This window comes from Natator depressus, chromosome 2 (assembly GCF_965152275.1).
Source record: "Natator depressus isolate rNatDep1 chromosome 2, rNatDep2.hap1, whole genome shotgun sequence".
NCBI lineage: Eukaryota > Metazoa > Chordata > Testudines > Cheloniidae > Natator > Natator depressus.
The window spans coordinates 247,645,325-247,671,698 of record NC_134235.1 but is presented as its reverse complement, the minus strand read 5'-3'; positions in this window follow the sequence as shown (position 1 = coordinate 247,671,698).

Here is a 26,374-nt window from a genome sequence, read left to right as displayed (position 1 = left end):
TTGAGAGATTTACCCATAATGCTGCAGTGGCACAGTGAGAATGAGAGTGCTCTAATCACTGGACAGCCCTGTTTACTGCACAAGATGTGTTTGTCTCTCACAGGCACTATGCCATCTGTGTGATGCCACTGGATGCATCCTCTGAGAATGGAATGTAAAGCTGGATGTTATCTGCATGCTAATGGGTGATGATGCGGTAACACCTCACAATTGCTCCTAAGGGTTCCATGTATAGGCTGAAAAGGAGAAGGGACAAGTCTGATCCCTACAGGACTCCACGTACCATACAAAGGACCTTGAGAGCTCATCACTGCACTGACAGAGCTGTTGGAATGAAATCAATAGAGCTGGTCTGTCTACACCTGCCAACACACATAGGTGGGTCAGGAACCTCTTTTAGTCACCTGTGTGAAAAGCCAACAACAGATGGCAAGTGGTAGCAAGTGGGTGTTAATAACAAGGCTAATACAGGCAGATAATTTAGGGCCTTCTTCTCCTTGTATTGAAGTGAATAGCAATGCTCCCATTGATTTCAGTGGTACCATAGTACTAATATAACTCCCAGTATGCCCTTTGCAGATGCTTAAAGGAACAAGAGAATTTTAGACGAAGATCAGCTAGAAATCAGCGGAAATCATCCTGTCTGGAAGAGACCAAAGTCTCCTTCATTTTGTTCAAAATTGTAAGAATTTGATCCCCTCAAATATTGGCTCTCTCGGTTTTGAACTCACAACAACTGCTCACAGTGTGGCCCACAGTGTGGGAGAGGTTGTTCTCTGGTATTTCCTGGCCACTCAGAAGCAAGAGGTACAGGAAATCTCATGAGAGAGCCCCTTCTCCTGAGATCTGCTGCTTGGTTTTTCATACCTAAGAGTTCAGATAAGCATTTGAATATGTGGATACTTGTTTTCAAATAAGTATGAATCTCAAGCTGCAAAATCAGGGGAATCTTGAGTAGGAATACAGAGGTTATTTTACCTGTGTATTTTGTACTGGTGCGATCGCTCCTGGAATACTGTGTCCAGTTCTGTTGCCCACAATTCCAGAAGGATGTTAATAAATTGGAGAGGGTTCAGAGAAAAGCCACGAGAATGATTAAAGGTTTACTGCTTTATAGTGATAGACTCAAGGAGCTCAAACTATTCAGTTTAACAAAGAGAAGGTTAAGGGGTGATTTGATCACAGTCTGTAAGTATCTACATGAGGAACAAATATTTAATAATGGGCTCTTCAGTCTACCAGAGAAAGATATAACATGATTTAATGGCTGGAAGTTGAAGCTAGACAAATTCAGACTGGAAATAAGGCAGCGAGAATAATTAACCATTAGAACATTATACCTAGTGTTGTGGTAGATTCTCCATGACTGACAATTTTTAAATCGAGATTGGATGTTTCTCTAAAAGATCGACTCTAGGAATTATTCCTCAGAGGAATGCTCAGGGGCGGAGCAGCCTATGACCTGGGCTATACAGGAGGTCAGAGTAGATTATCACAGTGGTCCCTTTGGGCCTTGGAATGTATGTATCTATGAATGTGACCTCTGCCTTCGACATAGTTCTGCACTTTTATGTATTAGAGCACCCCTGAGCAACAGATTCAATAAACAAAACTTTATTTATTGAGCCAGTGGCACTTTGCATGCTGTCAGCTGGCTAAGGGTAGTTTCAGATCAGCTTGCTGAAATTCTCTCTCAGGCACCAATTCAGGCTGATCCAAAAATGCATTGTAGTCCATTGTGGGAGAGAGCTGATAGATGTATTATGAAGAGTATGGAGATTAGCCCCTTCCTACAGTCATTCAGAGACCACTGGAGACTCAGCGTCTTTGAACAACAAAAATAAGTAAATATATTTTTAAAATGTAGGCATACAAAATAAACTATTCAGAAGCAGGAACTGCATTTCCAATTCCCTTTGAACTCTGCTTCACTTCTCCACATCTCCACAACATAAGTCTGACCTAGGGGAGCTATTTGCAAGTGCAGTCAGGGAATTTCAAACCTATATGAGCACCTCCTGCATGTTGCACTGTGGATCAGTCAATACCACAGAGGTACAATGATGCTCTGCATCAAATATTCTGCGTATGCCTTATCAAGGCCTATTGGGGGATGAAGTCATCAGATGTTATTCCCAGCACAAAGGCTGCTCACGCATTTGGAGAAGAAGGGTGTTAATCTCAGCACTGTCACAAAAATGTGGTACCCTGGGAAAAAATAATGATAACATGAGTTTCTGTTTTTATCAGATGGCTGATGAACGCAGTAGTTACTTTCTTAACCCTGTTTCTGTCTTTCCCTACAGATTTCTCACCTGGAGGCATAATAAGGTAATTTAATAACTGATCATGACATTTGACTTGACTAAAAGGAAGTGTACAGTGGGTTGAGTTTCTTTGCATATCCGTCTGCATGGATCTATACTTCCATATTTCACAAACTGCCCTGCATTAGTTGGTTCCAAAAGCAGCATGGAAGAAAGGTGCTATAATATATTAGAAACCAGTTATAGAAATTGTAGGCCTGTCTTTTCCACCACCATGCAGCAGTTTAGACCTGTGCAAAGTGGCCATAAAGCACTACTGCACAAGTATGAATGGCTGCAAAATCATGCAAGGCAATAGCAAATCATATACTGTGTTTCTAAGTTGTAGAGGAGTTATATTTTAGCCTCAAGAACATAGCTCATTCTGCCCACCACTGATGGAGAGATCCTCATAATCACTTCAAGTAGCACTCTTATTAGTCTCTTCTGGTATCTACATTAATCACGGTCAACCCAGCTACCTTATGTGATTCATGTAGAAATCAAGTACATACTGTATCTGTTATCACAGCTTCAGTTTGATGGGTTAATTAAGTGATAATCAAGTGATGTCCCAAGGTCTGGGCCATAATTTACCGCAGCAGCAAGCATGATGGATTAAAGCAGTAATTCTGCCTGATCAGATAGACTCCATACTATTTTTTTCTCCTTTGAATTCAAACAATAGAATTTCATCCTTCAGGTAAGAGATGATACCCTTCAAGAATGTTGTGTGTTTGTGGGTGGATATAGGAGAATGGACTGTGATAGAAAGATAGAGATATATATATCTGGGCAAACCATCAACATCACAGCTCACACCCACTTGAACTGATCTGTGGGTTCAGGATTCAGTGTATTTCAACCCATGTGCATTCATGAAAGCTCAGAGAACATGAGCGGAGATTATTCACCTCCTTCCCCCCACAAATCAACCTCACTTGCTCCCCACCCTTTGCAGTTATCACCCGCCCTCCAACAAGTTCCACAGCTCCTGCAAAGGAACCTATGGGGCAGATGATTGAGTATTGTTGGGTAGTGGGTGTATATCAGCTTTGAAATTGGTGTTAGCTGAGGATCAGGTCGATGGCCCTTCTTGATGGGGTCAGATAAGACTCCGGATTGAATGGGTTACTTATGCACATTTGAGTTGAGTAGCCTCTGGATTTATTATTTATTTAGATTGGTAAAGAACACAGACAAGTGCCAATTCCAGACTCTAAGCCAGTGGTCCCCAAACTGTGGAGCATGCCCCCAGGGGCGGGCGCAGAGGAAAGATTGGGGGGGAAGCCTGGGGCAACCCTGCTCTGCTTCCAGCTCCAGCCCCGCCCCCAGCCGCAGCTCTGGCCCTGGCCCCCGGCTCCCAGCCCTGACCGCAGCGCAGCTCTGCTCCCAGCCCTGGCTCTGACCCCAGTCTTGGCTCCGCTCCCAGCCACAGCCCCAGCTCGGGCCTTGGCCCCTGGCTCTGCCCGCCGACCGCAGCTCCCGGGAGTGTGTGGACAGATTCCATTACTGGTAAGGGGGGCGGGGTGCGACATAAAAAGTCTGGGGACTATGCTCTAAGCACCCTGAATGTTTATTTAAAAACACAAATGGAGACATGAAGACAAACCTTTGAAGCCTTTATATGCCAGAGATACCCAAATGAAGTGAGCTGTAGCTCACGAAAGCTTATGCTCAAATAAATTGGTTAGTCTCTAAGGTGCCACAAGTACTCCTTTTCTTTTTGTGAATACAGACTAACAAACCAAAATTGGACATGACTTAGAGCATGAAACGCACAGTCAGTTTAAATCAAACCTGAAAATAATTAATTTAAAAAAACCAAAAACCCTGAAAGGTCTGAGGCAAGTTGTTTAGGATTTATATCAAGGAACACTCAAATGATATAAAGTAAAATGTGCAATGCAAATTGCTATTAAACGCTTAATACGCCCTTCAAAGGAATGGGTTTCTCCTGAGAACATGGCAAGCTGAATTGAACAATGATAGACACACATCCTTGGTTCATCACAATTTCCCAAAGTGGCCTCTGGAAAATATCAGAACAGAAGGTTTCTTTAATATCTGTCAGCAACCAGCAGCATCAGCTAGCTTGCATCAGCAAAAGATAAAGCATTCAGTTCTCTTGGGCCAACTCACTTTCTTGGTGTCAACATAACTGATGTGTAGTATCAGCGAGTTCATGAAGTTATCAGTGGTGTTGTCAGTCCATTATATGACCTTGGATTTGATGCTGGATGATATTAATCACTAAATGGTAATAAGGCCTCTGGGTCCTATGCCATGTTACTTTTCCCTCACAGCATTTTCCATTCACTCTTCCTTGTTGTTTAATTTTTCACACTTTTTCTCTCAGCATGTCATACTGGCTGCACAGTGTTATGCTTCAGACTTTAACAGGATTGACTGATTGCTACATTACCGCTCAGAAGCACTTTAAACAAAGCTCGTTGGAAGGATGTTGCAATAGTTATGAGCCAACATCCATAAAGAGCAGGTTAAATCATTATTAAGGGTGCGATTGTGTCATGGAGGTCACGGATTGTGTGACTTTCCAGGACCTCTGTGACTTCTTCCAGGGCAGGGCTGGAGCAGCTGTCAGCCCCGGGGCTGCCGGAGCAGTGATCCCTGGGTTGCTGGAGCAGCTGGCTGGCCGTCAGCCCCAGAGTCACCAGAGCAGCAGTTTCCAGGGCCACAAAAACAGCTGCCCCAGGGCTGAAACAGAGGCTGGGGCTGGGTCAGCCCCTTTGGGGCTGGGTCAGCCCCTCTGGGGCTGGAGCAGCAGCGCTCAGTCCCTGCCTCAGGAGCAGCAGGGGGGCTGGAGCAACTGCTGGAGGTCAGTCTCTGGCAGCACTCTGACTGTTAGTCCCACCCCCTCCCCTGGGAAGCCACCACTGGTCCCTGACTTTTACTAAGAATACCCGTGACAGAATCTTAACCTTAATCGTTATTTACTGACCACACTTATCAGCTGTTCTTTTGCTCACACACACTCCAGCCCCTGCGTCTCTTCACAAGGAGCAACAGTAGTAATAGCTTTTGAGATAAGAATGTCACTTTGTTCCTTTAAAATGTCATGTACGCAGTGAGCCTGATCTTCAGGCCCCCTTACGTTGCCAGAGAGGTGTAAAAGGGCTTTAGTGTAAATAAAAATCAGCCCACCACTGTGTACTATTTTTAATTTATCATTATTGTTACTACTATTATTAGTGCTGGCAATGTGCATGATGCTGTACAACCCAATCCCTGACGAGAATCCCTGCCCTGAAATGCATACAATCTAAGGGTTAGATTCTGCCATCCTTACTCACATGGAGTACAGCCTTGATTTCCTAGTAGTCCCATTGCTTTCAGTGAGACTCCTTGGAGTGGGTACTGATCAGTGTGATTAAGGGTGGCAGAATCTGGGCCTGGAAGGAGGCTAGGGCACACCGGAAGCCGTAAAGGTGGAATAATGGAGGACATTGTTTATATGGGTAGTTTGGTTTATTTCTTGTGGGCACCATGGAAAACCTGTGTTTAATAGGGATTTGAATGTGCAGTGGCTGATGTGGCAAACTGGAATTAAAAGGGACTCCTAATCAGTGTTCCCTCTAATTTTTCCCACCCACGTGTGGAATGAATTTTGTTATGTGCACCAATATGGAGGTGATGTGTGACACATGACCTTCATATTGGTGCACATAACAAAATTCATGGGGGTGGCAGTGGGGGTGAGGGGTGAGGGGTTCGGAGTGTGGGAGGGGGCTCAGGGCTGGGGCAGAGGGTTGGAGTGCTGGGGTGTGAGGGCTCTGGGGGTGGGGGGAGGTGGGCTCTGGGGTGAGGCCAGGGATGAAGGGCTCAGGGCTGCAGCAAAGGGTGGGGGTTGGCGGGTGAGAGCTTCGGCTGGGAGTGCAGGCTCTGGGTTGGGTCTGGGGATGAGGGGTTTGGGGTGCAGGATGGTGCTACAGCAGGGAGAGAGGACTCCCCCCAGCTCTCTCTCCCCACAGCAGCACCTGGGCTGGCAGTGGAGAGGCGCTTCTCCCCACTGTGGTAGTTCTGGGGCTGGAGCTGCAGCATAGGCGCCCCTCCCCCAGCCCTGACAGGTCCAGCCAGGGCTGGGTTTGGAGTAGGAGAGGGGCACTGTAGCAGGTCTGGACTGGGCCACCTGGGTTTGGGCCAGGCCAGGCTGGCCGTGGCTGGGTTCGGTCTGGGGTATGGGCGCAGTAGCCACAGCAGGTCCAGGCCACAGGAGGGGCGTCCTGGCGCGGCAAGTCCAGGCCAACCCGCCCAGTGCTCCGTGCCCCTCCCGCGGCCAGTCCAGGGGTGGGTTCCTTGAGTGCCTGCGCAGTGCTAAATAGGCTGCATGGCCATGCAGCTTACAGGGAACTTAGCTCCTAATAATGACTTGCATTTATGCAGAGCCATTCATCCAGCAAGATCTCAAAGTACTTGGCAGGGTTTGCATGTAGGAATCACTTCACCCATCACAAACATACAGCCACTGACTGCAACAGCTCTTTAATAACACACAGCAATGTCACACATACACCATAGTTGACGGCAGGAAGTGAACACTTCATCCATTTGTAACTGCAGGGGGAGTTAAAGGTAGGCAGAGTGAAATTACAGCTTTAATATTATCGGCTAGTTAGGCCCATTTGAATACATTTGCAACAACTGCTTTAATTTTATATCGGCTAATGTGCCTCGGTAATCATAACATTTTCCACTTACAGAGTGTCATAAAGCATGTAAAATTTAATGTGTAGCTTTGTTTTTGCAGAAATGTTCCCCCTGAGCTGATTATAGTGTTTGCTGAGTGCTAGACTTGTGCCTTTGAGTTGCAGTGGTGCACAGCTTGCACCACCACAGGAGTGAAATCAGTGCGAGTTAGTACCCCAGCTGCTCTTTAAAATCCCACTAGGTGCCTATCTGCTTCTTCAGGTGCCTAAGTTACCTTTAAAAATCTCACTTTGTCTCTGAGACACAGTTCCTTCCCTTAGCTCCTGGCCTATATCAGGAGTAAAAGATGACACCTTCTCTCATGGCTGGTGTTTTGGGGAAAGAATCTATTCTTCTGTCCATCTGCTCTGGTGAAAGGTAAGTAGAGACACAGCCCTAGCTTCCTCCTGTGTGCCTGGACCCAAACTCCAGTTAACCCTTGCATGGCACAATGGGGGATGCTTGCCCGGATGTGGAGCTGTGATCTAGTGCATATCTGTCTTCGTGTTTCACTGAGGGCAGAATTCTAGTTTACTCTGGCTTCTGCTGCCTTACCCGAGAGCAAAGGGCCCCTATCAGTGGAAAGTCATCTGGGGCCACAACCTCTCCTCTGACAGGGAATTGCATGGGGAGGTGTAACCCACAAAGAGGGCTCTGCTGGCCAGAGAAGAATGTGTCCATAGCAAAAGCTAACGTGGTACATTCTGGCTACAAGCCTATAGAGCCCCTGGTGGAGCTTAAAACTGCCTTTACTGGTAGACAGTGGTGTCTAATAGACAGGGAACTTACTTGGTAGTTGCAAAAAGAACAGGAGTACTTTTGGCACCTTAGAGACTAACAAATTTATTTGAGCATAAGCTTTCGTGGGCTACAGCCCACTTCATTGGATGCATAGAATGGAACATATAGTAAGAAGATATATAGATAGATAGATACATACATACAGAGAATATGAAAAGGTGGAGTAAGAGGCTAATTAATTAAGATGAGCTATTATCAGCAAGAGAAAAAAACTTTTGTAGTGATAATCAAGATGGCCCATTTAGACAGTTGACAAGGTGTGAGGATACTTAACATGTAGTCACCTACTACAGGACAGGCCCAACTAAGAAAATAACAGAACGCCACTAGCCGTCACCTTCAGCCCCCAACTAAAACCTCTCCAGCGCATCATCAAAGATCTACAACCTATCCTGAAAAATGATCTCTCACTCTCACAGATCTTGGGAGACAGACCAGTCCTCACTTACAGACAGCCCCCCAGTCTGAAGCAAATACTCTCCAGCAACCACACACCACACAACAAAAACACTAACCCAGGAACCTATCCTTGCAACAAAGCCCAATGCCAACTCTGTCCACATATTTATTCAAGTGACACCATCACAGGACCTAATCACATTAGCCACACCATCAGGGGCTCGTTCACCTGCACATCTACCAATAATAATCTATCAATAATAGCTCATCTTAATTAATTAGCCCTTCCTCCACCTTTTCATGTTCTCTGTATGTATGTGTATATCTATATCTATCTATCTATCTATCTATCTTCTTACTATATTTTCCATTCTATGCATCCGATGAAGTGGGCTGTAGCCCACAAAAGCTTATGCTCAAATAAATTTGTTAGTCTCTAAGGTGCCACAAATATTCCTGTTCTTTTTGCGCATACAGACAAACACGGCTGCTACTCTGAAACCTGTTACTTGGTAGTCGGGAGCCCTGGGTTCTATTACTGACATGCAGTGTGACCTTAGGCTTGATATGGGTGTTCTACATTATACAGGGGAGACAAAATCTTCCTTTTTCCTCAGTGCTGTAGAGTGGCACAGGGCCTCTCCATGGCTGCTACTCTAGGGCTGTAGTAGGCTCTGGTAGGGCTTGGATGGTGAGTCTGCAGACTTATGGATTCACAGTCCATGCCCTCATCCCTGTGTACCACCTTTATCAGCAAAGAAGCTTTGCACAAATGGGATCTGCAGCACCCAGATAACCCATGCCCTTCTGCATCCTGTGCTGCACTGGTTCTGTGTTATACTGGGTCTTCTGCACCTGCAGAACAGAGGGTGAGCAGACAACAGTTGCCCTCTAATGGATATTAGACAAGCTCCAAATGGAGGCTGTTCTTTTCTCTGTAAAATGGAGGGGAATATTCTCATTAGAAAACCATAAAAGGCATTGCTCTGCTCCATATATCCTGACAGTGATTTATGTGAAACATAAAGCAAGCGAAAAGTTGCCATAATGTTGTCTATGCTCTCCCTCTTGAGAGAGTAATAATTGTAAAGCTGAGAAACGCAAGCCCACTTTACTGTTATATATGAACCATGCGTATAAATAGTTTGAGAGGCAAGTGGTGAAACAATTGCTTATTGAAGGTGTTTATTTTTCATTGGCTTTGCTTGCAGGGCAATAATTCAACACTTGTTTGTGACTTTTATTAAATATGATGCCCACTCATCTTTTATGAAAAATGTTTATGCCAAGTAATCTATTTGAGTTGGCATCTCGATATTTACACAGTGAAAATATATTGCATATGACTAATCTTCTCATATTTTACTGCGCCAAGCATTTTACGGAACAATATAATGAACGTGGGCAGCTTTCATGCTGTGCAATAAAATGCAAATTAATAGAGGCTTTTAACAAAGGTATTTGAACTTATGGATCATAGCTGGGCTGCCAGCATGTTGCTTGCAAACAAAATGACATTGCACAGAGAGTTTTTCTTTTTTTTAATTGAAGTGAAATGTTGTGGCTTGTGACTCATGTGCTTTAAGAATGTGAATTATACATTCTGATGGAGGGTTGCCATTTGTTTTCATGCTTAGGTTTGGTTCGGCCCTTTTGGTTTCATTATATATTGTTTAGAGTCAAGCTGTGTGAAATATTGGCAGTGAAATTATCAACACTTGAGATTTTCCTTTTTTGAATTTTGGGGGCCTTCTGTGAAAATGCTTTGTTTACTGAGATTTTTCATGTGACAAAAAAGGCCATCAGGATTGGGATATCCCTGCTGATGTTACTGAAAAGACATTGTTAATGCCAAGTGTTCAAATACCATGTATCAGATGTCCCAGAATCATGAGATTGGCTTAGAAATCACAAGATTTAAAAAAAAAAAAAAGAACAATTTTGACTTCTTTATTTGCCTTCTGCTTTTTGAGCTTTTAGGGTTCATATTTCAAGCTTTTCTCCAGAACCACGAGGGCAAGAGACTTACCCTCTTTTTTAAATGTTAGTTGAGATTCTCATTTAATCACCTGACTCCAGGAGTTTGTGGGCTTTAAGAAACTCACCAAATATTGCAAGGCTAATAATAAAATAGCAAGAGCTGGCAAAACAGAAATTTTAACTGCGGCTTTGCATGGGGCATTTTTGAGTTTGGAACTGGGGTGGCTGGATTTGTCACATGGTTGAGGTCACATGATGTTTCTTCAAAATCTCTTATTGAAAGAATTTAGAGAGAGGCAATCAGGCTTGCTTTCATTACGTGGACACTAGTCCCTACTCATCCACAGAAGACAATGTCAGTTGGGAGATGTAAGTCTATTTCAGAGCCTCTTATGAGGAGGGGAATTGCGTGGGGAAGGAGGGCCATGGGACCTGATGGGGGGCCAAATACCATGTCTGCATCTCCAAATCAAACTCCAGAACTTTGGAATAACTCACTGTGGTAGATTTGGAACTGTTCTGTAATAATTTATTAATACTATATGTTTGCCTTATTTTGGGTATATTTACGGTATGAATGTATTGGTTTAGTTTAATAAGGGATTGTGAGAAAAACCAAGTAGGAAGGGGAATAAATGGATCAAGATAAACCATTTCTCAGCATAGACTACTCCTGGGGGAATTCTGCACTACTGCTCATGCACAGAATTCATGTTCCCTTCAGATTTCTTTGGTTCCCTGCAGAAAAATGACTTTCTTGTGGGGAAGCAAAGGGAAAACACAAGAGCAGTCATGTGACCCTCCCCAGCAGTATGTTTTGGGTGTCCAGGGCAGCCAAAGGTAAACCACTGAGGGGCAGGGGGCAGGACTGGGGAAGACCTGGCTGGTGGCTCCTACCCTGTGCCAGGCTCAGCTGTTAGTCCCGGCTGGGCTGGGGAGGACAGGACTTCCTCTTCCCCTACATGGCATCTGGGGCTGGGTCAGACCCACCCCCATATTTCTCCCCAGGCTGCAGGAAGATCTGCAAACCCTCTCAACCCACACCTGGATCCCCTCCACACTTGGATCCTGCCGGGCTGAGCCTTTCTGCCTACACCTGATGCAACTGGCATGGAGGGGCAGGGCCCTGGGGTGTTTCTGTGGCAGGCCTGGTCCTCGTGCTGTGTCAGGGCTGGGTGCAGCCTCACCACTGAGTCCGTGTCCTGTGGGGGGAGCTGCACAGTGATCTCCTACCTTTGACAAATAACATTTGAGGATTTTTGCAGAATTTTAAAATATTGTGCACATAATTTTTAATGTTTTGGTGCAGAATGCCCTCAGGAGTAAGTTGTTAAGAGACAATGCCAGGACAGTAAAAGGCCTCAGAACACAAGAGTTGAAAAGATGTCTGGTAGGTTTAAAGAGGAACACTCTTTCTCAAGGCAGGGGAGTGAGGGGGAGTAGTTCAGGGGAATCATACTGAGACACAGGGACCCACTGGGGATGTTTGAAGAAGCTTGGCCTGCCTAGGTACCATCCAGTGATGGGAGGTCTTTAGGTAAGACAGACGTGCATATAGAGTATTTATTGTTTTAAAATCCTTTTTCTCAAAATGCTTTGTTCCTACTATTAAAACAGATAATATTTTGGTTTTAAGAAGCATGTTTGATTGCTTCATACCACTAGTCACAAACTCCTGAAGTGAAGAACACAGTTACCAACTTTCACGTGGTAAATAAGCACCCCAACTTTCACATAAAACCAAAAATCAAGCTAATCCCATTTCAAAACAAGGCCAAAACAAGCCAATCCCTAAGAACCCCAACACCCTATGTGACTAGATCTCCCCAGTGTGCAGTCTGGGACCGTGGTGGGCCCGCTGTGCTCTCTCCCCGCTTGGTCCTGCTTGCTGGGAGCCGATAAAAAAAAAGAAGCAACAAACTACAACAAGCTACAAGCCCAACAAGCCAAAAACTAGCCAACAAGCAACTCACAAGCCAATTACTAGCTCCATTTCTGCATTTTTTTTTACGGGTTTGGCATGTCTGGTGAAGAACCGCCGGTACCTAAACCCAGTTCGACTTACTGGGTGAGCACAACTGACGCTCAGAGTACTGCGCATTTCCACCTGGGGATAGGTAGAGACAAAAGGTCTAAGTCATGAGTGGTGCGCTAAGCGAGACCAGAGGGGGACAGAGGTGCAGATAGCAATGTAACTGAGACACTCAGATTACTTGTTCTCTACGTAGATATCCCATGCTGAGAGTGTTTTACTCCATGGCTCAATAGGTAGTTTATCTATGGAAAGGCTGGTGTACTGCTCTCACAATGCAAAAAGAGCATGCTTTTTTAGAAAAAAAAATTGTTGTATAAGCAGGGCTAACATTACTTAAAGGGGCAAAGGTAAGTATTATTTCAGTGTGAGGGGTTACAGCTGAGCCAGGACAACTGGGAAAGTGTAAAATAGTCCATTTTCCTATAGGTTGTGAATCCAAAACCAAAATCAAATTCACAACCCACATACTCAATCCTAGCTCTACTTTCTAATGCAGATGTATAACAGTTTGATTCAGCTGCATCAGAGTGAGACTGGCCCTGCTTTATCTTTCTGGCTTTCACTGCTTCCCATGGGTTGGGAGAACGTTTGGATCAGGGGTTCGAGGCTTATCTCCAATATAAATGTCATCGAGCTGAGGCTTAATGTGATCTTGAACATGATTTTATCACTCCTTTAAGTAGCAAAATCAGCTGGTGCTTCCTTAATGGTGCTATTTGACCTCTTTGTATTTTCTGTTTTTTAATTTTTAAATGGCACATGATGTGCTGAAGAGCTTGTGTTCAGTCCATTCACACATTCCCGTGGGTGTAAATCAGAAGTGAAGTGAATGGCATTACCACTTAGTAAAACTGGTGCGAGAAACAAATCATGCCCAGAAACCACTCAGCCAGGTGACCCAGCCATATCCTTCCCATTCCTTAAAAGTAAAACAGGACAAAAGAAGATGGCTACATTAATGAAAATGAACACAACCTTGGTTTGGCATCATGGCCAGGCACATGTGGGGGAGCACAGAAGCTGCTGCTTGCCAACGGAACCTGACAACCATGTACACATGGAAACTGACTCACTGTGGCCACTGATTTATAAGGCTACTGATCAACGGTGACCAAGAGCAGTGGTAGAATGCTGCTTCAGCCACGTCCATAAAGGCAGTGTTTACATCAAACACCCCGCATGCAGCATTTGTAGAAGTATCTGTATGCTAAATACCATCCCAGGTTTTGATTAGTGTATGCATGTATTACAGCATCCACACATTCATCGGACTACACATGTACTCCACTACCCCTCTTATTGATTAGATACGTACACATGCCTGGAAACACTCATTTGTTTTTAGCCTATACATATTTATAAAGGCAGGCATCTAAATATGCATCTATGGTCCAGCTCATCTTTTGCTGTCTTGCTGTCTGAGGAATACAAGTGATCCACTATTCATGATTATGTACATGCTTTTTTTACATCTCTGTCTCTGTGCTATAACTGCTTCACTCCCTAATGTAGTCCTGCCATTCAAATTACAAATATATTCCAGCCCCCCCGCTCCCTATTTATGCTGCATCCTATATATGCATCGCACACTCCGAAATACATTTCCTATGTGAAATATGCTGCTGGCCTACTCAGTTTTCTGTATGTGGAATATTTTAATAGTGTACAAGTCAGTGTCTCAGCAGCCACATGTTTATTCATCCAGTTATTCTTAGGGGACTTTTTCAGTCGATAACTGGGATGTGATATGCTACTGCTCTATACCGTGTTTGTGAACATGACAGAGTGTACAGTGCAGAGTAAGGCAGCATCTACAGCTTTATCCTCTGTCCTTTCTCCTGTAACATGAATGCAGATTCCGTGCTTCAGATCCAAACCATCTGGGATTTCTTGCCCACAGGTTGTCCTTCTACAGCACAAAGGCTGTAGTGATTGAGGGCATTGGACTGGGAGGCAGAAACCTGTGTTCTGTTCCCAGCTCTGCCCCACTGACCACTGCTTCTTTTGGCAGAGGGTGGAACTCGCCGATCTGCACTGTATTAGCTCTGTCTGCAGTGAGCGCATACCCATCCATACACTCAGCCATAGACCCCATGGTTTGCCTAGAAGGGCGTTATCTCAAACTCTGAATAGTAACCCTGTGATGTTGGGGCTCAGCTTCAGATGGAAGTGCGACCTGACATCTGGGATTGAGGTCCACACAAACATCAACCAAAGATTATGTGTAACAAGGGTGGGGTGCTCTTTAACAATTGTTAGTATGGTTTCCAGATGTTATGGACTGGGATGTAGGGGGTCTGGCCTAGTTGTCAGAGCAGGAGTAAGGTCTACTGGGCAGAGAAGGCTGGCAGGTTGGGGAACAAAACCAAGGGCCAGTACTAGAGTCAACTGCCAAGTACCAGAGTCAGGGGTCAAGCCAGAGTCAGAACCAGGAATTGAAGCTGAGGGTCAGAGCCGAGGTCAGATACCAAATGCCAGTGCCATGGTTAGAAGTCAGAGCTTGGGATTGGAGCCAGGACTGGTAATTGATGATTGGAGGTGAGGTTTAAGGGCAGGAACTGGAGGAGATGTAAGGATCAAGCACGAAGGAGGAGCACAGTGGGAACAGGAGTGAAGGCAGGAGCAGAGCAGGAATCAGGAACAGGGTTGATGCAGGAGGCAGGCACAAACAGAATCCAATGCAGCCACAACAGGAAATCACCTTGTAGCTCAGAAAAAATTCCTATGCCTCCTTCTGCCTTAATCAGTGTGGAGACAAGTGATCTTCCAATCAGGGGTACCTGGCTGAGGCTATAGTCCTACTAGTTCCTTGGTCCCTCAGGTTTTAGCAGATATTGGGTGAAGGCCAGGATACAGCAGCTGTCTTGGGACTGGGTTCAAAACCCAGGACATCCCACCAGCTTTGTGACTAGCATGGTGTTTTTTTCTGTATGAACTTTTTTGCTGAAGTGCTTCCCAATGCAGGACTGTCTGGGATGGTCTAGGCAGGTCGGAGAAGATGGTCACCTATCATCTTCCACTTAAGGGTGGATAAGGGACAATGCCAGAACTATTCGCTCTGATGATTCTGGTTCATTCTCCAGGAGAACCTATGAACCTGATTTGCCAAAGCTCTGTCTCTCCTCGGTCCATGCAAATTGATTTTGGAGAGGGAAAATTTTTGAATTATTCATACTAACTTTTACTTCCTTTGGGTGATCAGACCATCTCCATAGCCTAACCAATCTGTGTGTGTGGTTTGTTTTGTTATTTTTAAAGAGAGGCACAATGCAGATACCCAACAAGCTCTCATAGCTCAAGAAAATAGCATGTTATTTCCCCCGTCAGGCCCATCAAGTTGGCTAGGTAATGGCTGATCTATGGTGGGTTGCTGGGTCCATATTATTAACACTTGTTAGGAGTGCTAGTGCCAGGGTAGGATCCAGGCCTGTATTTTTGCCTGAGATAGTATTTTGAGATTTGCTTGCCTGTTTGATTTTTTGGTACATATACATTCTTACTAATATGTGTGAACAAAGGGATCCTTACTAAGGACAAAGACACTGTGTGTGTTGCTTTTGCCTAAGCCAGATGGGTTTGTTAGTGTAATGGGAAAAGATAAAAACAGTTAAAGAGTTACTGGGCATGGTGGGAGTGTAATATATGAGCGCACACTTGAAGACTGCCTCAACTCCTATCTCAAGGCAAGGTCAAGCAACCAGTCAGGAGGGGCAAAGGGGGATTGTGGCGGGGGGAAGATAAAACACTAAAAGACCAGAGAAATGCCCGCCCCTGACCATAGCACAACCTCACTCCTTACCACTCCCATGGGGTACAAAAGGGGTGGGATGAAGACCCTAGACTCATGTCCCCCAAAAACAGAACATGGCCATAAGTTGTAAGGGATGGGACTGTGGGTGTGCAGTTCATGTATAATTATGCCTGCTGAGGAGGGGGAAGTGGGAACACTGGGAAACAAGGCTCTGCGGCGTCAGAGTTATGGGACACATGCTTGCTGGAAACTGACCCAAATAAACATCACATTGTCTGCACTTCAGACTTCTGGTCTTCTGCTTTCTGTCTGCGTGACAAGAACCAGGGGAGAGGGTGAAGGGAAAGCCCTTTAACAACACTCTTCTCCTAGAATATTAGTGTAGCTTTCCATGAGACATGCAGGAATCAGAATTACTTATGCACATCATCCGTCAGCAGTGGAGAGGACAAGGAACCTTTCTAATTCCTTTGAATCTCTATATGAAGTTATGGGTTCTGTATCTATATAAATTGCTCTGGTAAGACATGAATAAAGACTAAAACCAAATCACCTGGGCTTTAATTATGAAAGCCCCACTTCCACAAGGTGCTTAAGGACATGCTTAATTTTAAACACTTGATTAATCCCATTGCTATTCAGCAAAGCCCTCAAGCATGTTCTAAACTTTAGGCATGCGAGTAGCTCCACTGAAACTGCTTTACTGAATAGGGATGGCATTATTCCCATGATAAAGTTATGCATGTGCTTAAGTGCTTCCTCCAGCATGCTAAAGGATACATCTGCATGACACAGGAATAAAGTGGTTTCCATCAGATGATTGATTACCATTCATTAGAACATCAGCACATCAAAATGATCTCTTTGCTACACCTGTTCAATAGCTCATGATTTTCCCCATGAACTGGGCACATTGAGCAGTAATCACCTGTTTAATCAATCAGTCAATCTAATGTTTGCTTTTGTATTTTAAACAAAACAAAAACTAGTCTCCTGGGCTGAGTTTTGCCCACAGGAACATTTGTCCAACAATTCCACTGAAAATCCGGTGTTTGAAACGGAAATGCTGGTATCTTATCCACGATGCCGAAATGGAAGAACAATAAAACATGCACAGGAAACCTCCTTACTGGTTTTCAAGTAGAACTGGAGCCACAGCCAGAATTTCTTCCCTAATCTGCATAGGACAGAGATTTGCTTCTTGTTATCTATGGGTCCTATTTTAATGTGTTTTTAATTGCCTATTCAACATACCTAGCAATTAAGGCAGAATGATATCTCTTCTTCTGAAAAATATATGAGCTTTGCAATTCAAAGTAATTGTCCTCGTTAATTAAACACTGCTCTATTTTCTGTTGGCTGTATTCTCTGCATTAAAGAGTGTTAATGGTCTCTGAGATTTCATTAAAGGGCAAATGGTATCATCCCGCTTCCTTGCAGTCACAAAGGGCAAAATGTATCCTTCAACCCTGGGCCTGAACAGCATCTTAAATCCTATTCTGAGGCCTCTAGTCAGGGGTGAAAGTAAGGGGGTACGGGCCAGTACGGCGTACCGGTAAAAGGTAGCCGCCAGTACCGGCCCGTACTGCTGACTTTAAAGCGCTGCTGCAGAAGCCCGTTAACGTCGCTGCCTCTTTTGCGCCCCTGATTGGTGGCCCTGCCGGGTCCCTACCAGCAGGGTTGCCAACGGGGGGGCACAAAAGAAGCAGCGACGACCCGGCAGGGCCACCGATGGGGGGTGCAAAAAGGGCATCGCTTTAATATCGCTGCCCCTTTTGCCCCCCCCGGCCGTGGATGGTGGGGGGGGCAAAAGAAGTAGCTGCCCCGGGCCCTTTATATCGCCGCTGGAGCCTTGGGCAGCACAGGCCAGGGAGCGCAGATGGACCGGCTGGGGGGATGCTGACCCCCAGCCCCACCCCTTCCGCCCGAGGCCATGCCCCTTCCGGGAGGTCCAGAGCGGCCCCGTACCGGTAAGATCTGCATTTTACTTTGACCCTTGCCTCTAGTGCAACCTTAGTGCTGCCTAGCCTTTGTACTGGCCCCTGTGTGCCGGGGTGAATATCACCCTGTGCATCTCTCATTCATAGAAGTCCCAGATTAGTTACTTGGACTGTAAACCCTTTGGGGCAGGGGCCTTCTCTGTGTTATGTGCATGTATCAGTGGGACCCTGATGATCCCTGATTGGGGTCCCTAGCACTGCTGCCTGAAGCCCACTGAACTGTTGTCATTCTATTGCATAGAAGTGGGCAGGATAGGATGCAGGGAGTTCCCTGTGCCCCAGAATGAAGAGGGGTTTGTTGGATGAGTGATGGTAGGGCCAGCAGACCCATGACTGGATAGATGAACTGGCCAAGCCAGTCAAGACTGCAGAGGAGTTGCGATGGGCTTCTGCAATTAAATGTTGCAATAGAGGTTGTGGAGTGACTTCTGCTGCAACTCCACACCCCAAATGGAGGGATTCTGACCTCTTCACCTCATTTAACTCTGACTGTATCAGAGACCAGAATTAAAGCATTGTGCATGAAATTCACCCCTGTACAGAGGGCCAGCACAAGGCCAATGCAATATCTGAGTTCCACTTAACCCTTCCACAAAGAAATTGTGTAGTGTGTAGGCCTTGGCACTGGGGTGAATTGCAGTTGATATATACTCTGCTGTATGATTTTAACTGCATCAGCGCTGCTTTTCAAGCACATGAAAACAGCCAGTTTTTCTAGATCTCTCTGTGTTATCCTCTAGCCCAACTTAATGCACAAGATGCATAGTGTTTCGGAAAGTAGCTCTAAAGAGACACACAAGGCAACTGCTTCATTTAACTCCTCTGGACGAAGTGATCTTTCACGGCCACGGTGCAGCATCCTGTTAAGCCATTATGAATACAACCATGTCATTACTGAATGGCTGGCTCACGTCACTGCCTTTCAAAAATACATCTGCAACATTTTTACAACATTTTTAGGCATGGATTTAAAATACTGTTCTGAACCCTAGGATCTTTCATATTCAGGCAGTTACAGTGCAATTCCAGCTTGGGTGCCTGTCAGTCAGGTGGATGCTCAAAATATATTTACAGCAATTTAGCGCTGTGTTGTATAATTTATTTGCATTTTTAATTTTCCTTTAAGAAACACACTACCTCTGATTATATGATTGTTTACCTTGTTTGTTCATCCTGCCACACACAGGCTGGTAAGTAGGGTGAAATAATGTATTTAAAGGCTCTCATTGGAATAATATTCTTTGGACTGGGGGAGATGAGTGCTTTAGAAATGTGTGCATGCGTGTACTTGTTACACCTGGCAAATAGCACAGCATTTGATTTGAGAATGTTTTAGCTGTGGCAATGCGGGTTCATTTCTGTCTTGGATATACAGTGAACCGTCTATAGTCAGCTACAGATGCACAGCTATCAAAGACAGCAATAGACACCAGGTGTGGCCACACAATAACTGACTGCACATAAACCAGCAATATGCAGGAGGTGCAATGACACTACTGTAAGACATGCAATAATATTGATGGGGTCCAGCCAAGATCAGGTGACTGCTGTGTTAGGCACAAACACAAAGGGACAGTCCCTGCCCCAAAGCGCTTACAATTGGAATAGTCAAAACAAAGGAACAGAGAGAAATGACTCATGCAAGATCACACAGCAGTTCAGTGATAGAGCTGGAAACAGAAGCCAGATCTCTTGGCTCCCAATACATCGCTGTAGCCACTGGACCACACTGCTATACGCACCCATTAGGGATGCACAGTAAGTGACTGCACCTAACGCGGCAGTGTGCACCAGTTCTTTGTGATAATGTTGAATTAGATTTTATTTTTTATATAACTTTAGTAAATATATTACATAATTGAAATAATTTATTCATGAAGCACAAATGGTATTTCTAAAAACGTGGATGATGTTAGCTTAATATATGTCAAACTATTCTGGCTCACTTCGCTCTAAAGTCTGCGGTCATTGAAATCCATCATTATTCCAGATTTACTCTGGGGAAATTGGGTGCAGAGTTTGGCCCTCAGGGCCAAATCCTAAGCTGGTGTAAATCTATTAAGTTAAGTCTGATCATAAAACCAGCCATACTGGGTCAGACCAATGGTCCATCTAGCCCAGTGTCCTGTCTTCTGACAGTGGCCTGCTCAGAAGACTATTCAGAGAGGTGCTTCAGAGGGACTGAACAGAACAGGTAATCATCCAGTGATCCATCCCCAGTCACCCATTCCCAGCTTCTGGCAAACCAAGGTTAGTGACACTACAGAGCATGGTTTTGCATCCTGGTTAGTAGCCATTGATGGACCTATCCTCCATGAACTTATCTAATTCTTTTTTTGAACCCTGTGATAGTCTTGGCCTTCTGTGTTTATGTGTCCCATTTTCATGACTTAAGCTACAGAGTCAGAGACAGATCCTGAGCATTGCTCAGCACCTGCGACACCAAGTGCTTTCTACGTGGACTTCAGTGAGAGGCAGGTGTAATCTAGTGGACAGGGCACTGACCTAGGAGTCAGGAAAGTTTGGGTCTATTCCAGGGGTCGGCAACCTTTTAGAAGTGGAGTGCCGAGTCTTCATTTATTCACTTTAATTTAAGGTTTCGCGTGCCAATACTACATTTTAACGTTTTTTAGAAGATCTCTCGCTATAAGTCTATATATTATATAACTAAACTATTGTATGTAAACAAGGTTTTCAAAATGTTTAAGAAGCTTCATTTAAAATTAAATTAAAATGCTGATCTTACACCGCTGGCCCGCTCAGCCCGCTGCCGGCCTGGGGTTCCATTCACTTAGGCCAGCAGCGGGCTGAGCGGGGCCTGCGGCTGGGATCCCGTCTGGCAAGGGGCCGGCAGCCAAAACACCAGACCGACAGCGGGCTGAGTGGGGCCAGCAGCCAGGACCCCAGACCAGCAGTGGGCTGAGTGGCTCAGCCCGCAGCTGCTCAGCCCGCTGCTGGTCTGGGGGTCCGTCCGCTGGCTCCTGCCAGTCAGGATCCCGGCCGCTGGCCCCGCTCAGCCCCGCTTCCAGTCTGGGATCCCGGCCCTGTCCACATAGAGTAGGTACCTACCTTTTCCCTGGTTCTAGCCATTCTCTTCCTCTCTCTGCACTGAGATGAGGGTGGGAGAGCGCTGAGTACAGGGCTGGGTGTGAAGGAGCAGGCTAGGGATTGGGGTGCAGGGTCTGGCCAGGAGCTAGAATGGGGGAGGTGGCTCAGGGTTGGGGCAGGAGGTTTGGGTGTGGAGCGCTTACCTGGGCAGCTCCCATTTGGTGCGAGGGGTGCAGGTGGGAATGTGGGTGTGTGTGTGTGTGTGCAGGAGCTCCCATTTGGTGTGAGGGGTGGGGGTGGGGATGCGGGGGGTACAAGAGTCAGGGCATGGGGTGTGGGGGGGCTGGGTATTTGTGGAGGGTGCCGGAGTCAGGGCTGGGGTTGTGGGGGGGGTGCAGGGGTCAGGGCACGGGGCTAGGGTGTGTGGGGGGTGCAAGGGTGAGGGCACAGGGCTGGGGGTGTGTGAGGGGGTGCAGGGGTCAGGGCAGAGGGCTGGGGGTGTGGGCTGGGGTTGTGGGGGTGCTCCCAGCTCACAGCAGGGGGCTGGAGGGGTTATGCCGATTCCACCCCTTTCCCCAAGGTCCCCGGAGCAGAGAGCGCGAGCGTGCTGCGGCTCTGCTTTTCCCTCCCCCCCCCCCCCCCCCAGCAAGGGCCGTCAGCTGATAGGCCGCAGAGAGGGAGAGAAGGAGGGACAGGTACCCAGCACACTGGGGGAAGAGGTGGGGGGAGGGGGAAGCTTGCCTGCCCTGCAAGGAGAGAGTGGTGGGTGGGGGGACCGAGAAGAGCGGGCCGGGCCGGGCAGGATTTTTAGTGGCACGCTGCTGTCTGCTGGGGTCCCCAGCAGACAGCAGCATACCATTAAAAATTGGCTCGCATGCCGTCTTTGGCACCCGTGCCATAGGTTGCCGACCCCTGGTCTATTCCTAGCTCCGCTGTATGAGCTTGGAGCAAGTCACTTCATCCTTCCACTCTAGCAATTTTCCATGTAAATTTTCAGTTGTTTGGGGGCCCAATCCTGCAAGGTTCTGAGCACCTCTGAAGTATGCCCCACCCCAGTGGGCTCCAATGGATCGGAGAGTGTGCAGCTCTGTGTAGCTAGCTCCATATGTTCTAATTAATCTCCTTTCCCCAAGCTTCTTTCGTAATATAATTTCACTCTGGTCTGAGCCCTAAAAAATAGAATCAGATGTTGCAGCAAAGTGATTACACAGGGTGTTTTTTCCATTAAAACTTATTAGAGCAAGAAGCTCATGTTAGGTAAACTAACCGGGTCTCTGCGAACGCTGAAATGGCATCTCAAAATATAGTCACAGCATCTCAGCTCCATGTTGTACCATTCATATGAGTGTTTAATTTTCCTTCGGGAAACACGCTACCTCTGATTATACGATTTTTTTACCTTGTTTGTACCTCCTGCCACACACAGACTGGTAAGTGGGGAGAAAGCATGAAGCTCAGTATCGAACAATTGCTGTGCCACCGGGTACAATGTAACTTAGACATCTAATTCCCTGTGTACATCCACAGTTAAGGCCTTTGACCTGTATACCCTATTTGCAGGATCACACCCAGAATGAATTATTCCGACTGTTGTGAAAGTTCTGGCTTCCATGGTCACCCGGCTATCGGTACTGGTTGACAGTTGTTCCAGTAGACTGTAGTTGTTGTAGGAGGTTGTCGTGAAGGAGGAAGAGAGAGAGGTCTCTCGGGCAGCCAGGGTCAGTTCCAATGGGGCTCTGCGTACCGGGAGAGTGGTCTTGAGCTGAGCTCTGTATTCAGTGTGTTCCCAACAATTTCCGTTGCTGAGCAGGTGAGCTGCTTGAGGGCATGGGGACTCATTCTGAGATAAAATGAATGATACAATGAATTGCAATAGGCCAGCCACAGAAACTGTCACAAAAGCACAGATTCCCATGGCCAGGTCTTCATTTGGTAGGATCGGGCACAATCGTCTGGCCGGCTGCACATGGAAACAGGGGGCTGTTGCTACTATTCGAGCTTCCAAAGGCAGCCTGGAATCTGAGAGGATGCCAGGGCTGTGCAGCGATTTGATGGGCAGAGGGCAGAGGCCATCCAGGGATGTGATTGCTTTGGAGGACAGGAGTTTATCAGGGAGTTTGCCTCTTTCCACTGCCATCACCTCAGTCTTTTCCAGGTTCAGCTGCAACCAGCTGCTGTTCATCCAGCTGTTGATCTCAGAGACCTTGGAGATGATGCTGTTTTCTGTTGTCATAAAGCAGACGCAGAGCTGGATGTTTACCTCGTACTGCTTGGACACATCAGTTCATGCTGTCTCACTAGCTGCCCCAATGGCTTCATGTAGCCATTGCTCAGGATGGGGGAGGGAACGGAGTCCCCACAGGAGAGACTCCTGGAGGTGGAGGAGCAGTTGCTCATGATGACCCTTTGATAGAAGAGGAAAGACCTGAGCCATTATAGGGGGTCTGATGTGAATATGATGTCAGAATTGCGGGGCATTGACCATTCCATCAAATGCTGCAGACAGTTCTGGCAGGATTTATATGGACATACTTCATTCCTCTATTGACTGGCGGTCAGTGCTGGTTCGGTCCTATTCCCAGGCCTGAAGCCAGATCGAGAGGGGTCCAGAAACTTGGCAGCAGAAAGCTGGTGTTGGAGAAGATTTCTGGCTAGCTTCAGGGTCAGAGCCACAGGTGGTAGCTCTGAATGCTGCCAGTACTTCTGCTACCTCTCTTTGTGTGAATAGGCTGAATTCTTAGGGATTTTTGCATCCCTAGTCCTCAGCTTGGTTTGCTGCTCAAGAAGATTAGCGAGATTGTCTTGGATGTGGGTGAACTTTGAGCCACAATATAAAAAAAAAAACATGGACTCATAGGAGTTAGAGATTAAAAAGCCATATAGATCATAAAATCCAACACACAACCCTTCCCCCATTGCAATACATTCACCAGTGGTTTGTGCTCTTCCATCACTTCCTTGGTTATTCCTCTGACTATTAGATCTCACTGGCCCATATGCCACCCTCCTGTGCACAAATGACCAGACACACCTCTTTATTTGTCTTTTTAATGTCTTTGATTATTTGATTTTAAGTATCATAAAATGGCCCAAGGTGAAGGTGTGAAATACACTTAAGTAATTGATGGACATTACCGCTGATTTTGCCCTGAAACATATTTAACAATTCATAAGACTTAAAACTTCACCATTGTTTTATGCAACATCAACATGACTCTAAAAATGCATGTTATCAATAATTCAGTGTATCTTAGTGTCTGACAACCCTTGCTTCCTTAGTTTGAGACAACCCAATATATGCAGCCATGTAAGAGTAATATGTCTCCTAACAATTATTCCAGTTTTGTTGCACTTCACTCACGTGGCAGGGATATCTGAGCATCTGGTAGGGCTGAGTTAACATGATACGGTTTATGCTTGTCAGAGACGGGGGTGATTCTTGGAGAACAAAGGAGCCTTTCCAAATGTAATTTGAGCCTCTGGCATGACTGAGGCTATGTACACACTGCAGCTTACGTCGGTATAAGCTGTGTCGCTCAGGGGTGTGAATAAGCCAAGCACCGACCCAAGCACCAGCGTGGACAGCACTATGTTGGCGGGAGAACTTCTCCCACTGACATAGCTACCGCAGCTGACAGGGGCTGGAGTAATTAAGCTGATGGAGATCTCACTCCCATCGGCTTGGAGTGTCTGCACTACCAGCACCGCTGCAAGCTCTGTAGTGTAGCCAGAGCCTGAGTTTTGTAAACAGTCAGTAGGCCCGATCTGGCAACCCTCACTGACATAAGTCATCCTTTGACTTCCATGGGACTGCTTGCATGAGGAGGGTTTACTCACATGGCTAAGAGTGGCAGAATTGGGCCCCCGATTGCAGGGAGGGAGGTGTAAGAGCCAGTTTCACACACTGCATGCCTGCTGAAGACTCTCTCATGATGGGGGTATTTCCAGTAGGAGCCGAGGAAGGTTTCCACTCCCTTTGTACCATCTGATTGGCACAAATTGGGGAAGAGAATTTGCCCCCACAATCTTGCTTCTACATCTTCTCTCACTTCCACCTCCTGTCCCCCTCCCCCACGATTCTCATTCCTCTTACATTACCACTCTTTGTATCTCCTTTCCATCCTCTCTGCTTCCTTCCTCCTATCATACTGCCACTGTCTGGATTCTTCCCTCAAGAGCCCTTTCTCTTCTCTCCAAAATGCCTCCTCCCTTTCTTCACCATTAGCAACCCCCAGGCCCTCCCTCTATTGCTTTATTGTCCTGCATTTTGTCTTGTGGTGTTTTGTCCTGTCTTATTTAGAGTGTGAATTTATCGGCGCAGGGCACTTCCTTTGCCTGCATGTACAAAGCACAGTGCAAGTTAAGAGCAGTGTGGAAATGTGTTGTAACAATAACAACTGTAATGTCTATATCTAAAATAATCAAAATGCATCAGAATAATAATGGAGTGAAGCCGAATAAAACCGCCAGTGAGAGAGGTTTATAATTATTGTTGTTCCTATAGCAATTATTATAATTCTTTGGATGAGAATAATGTTGCTCTTTCATATGGCATGGAAAAAAGAAGTAACCAACAGAGGCATATCCCTGAGAGACTGCTTCTGCAAGCCTAGCTCAGGCTGAGTAGCCCTGACTCACACAACCAGTCCCCCAAACTCGGCATAGAGCAATTTTTACTACATTAGTGTGATGTCAGAATTGCCGGACATTGCACCAGGAGTAAATACCTTTGTGATAGTTTCGCAAGTCAGACTATTAATAACAGATGTAGAGACAAGGCAATTTGTTACCTATACTAACCACACAGTAAATGGTAGCTCTACAGATTGTATTGTGGATTTTTTTAAATCTCTGTACACCTGCCTTGTTGTCTGAGGTAGGAATAGCTCAGTGGAATACCCCTTTACAGTGGTCTGACAGTGGAAGTGGCCACTTTCCATGTACTGTCATTCCACGAATGCAGCAAACGTCACCCTACACCACGTTGCCACACCTGAAAGAGCAGCTGTAACTCCAGAGCAGAGACTGTATTATGTTAGCCTTTGTACGGAGTCAGTAGCCATAGTCTGACGTGTAAATGGTATCCCACAATCACCCAGGACTAGTTCGCATTTTGATAGGGCTGCAGTTTTTATATTACTCTCTCCAACTATAAATATTCTAGAGATTTTAACTGTATATCTTTAACATTAATTCAGTTCTTGTAACTATTTGGCCTGACACCAAGTCCACATGAAATTTGTAATCACAATGTATTAGATAGATGACTATATTTTATTGCCACGTGGATATCTAAGCCAATCACTGACTGATGTGCTTACCGTACTAACATATTCCAGTGCTGCAG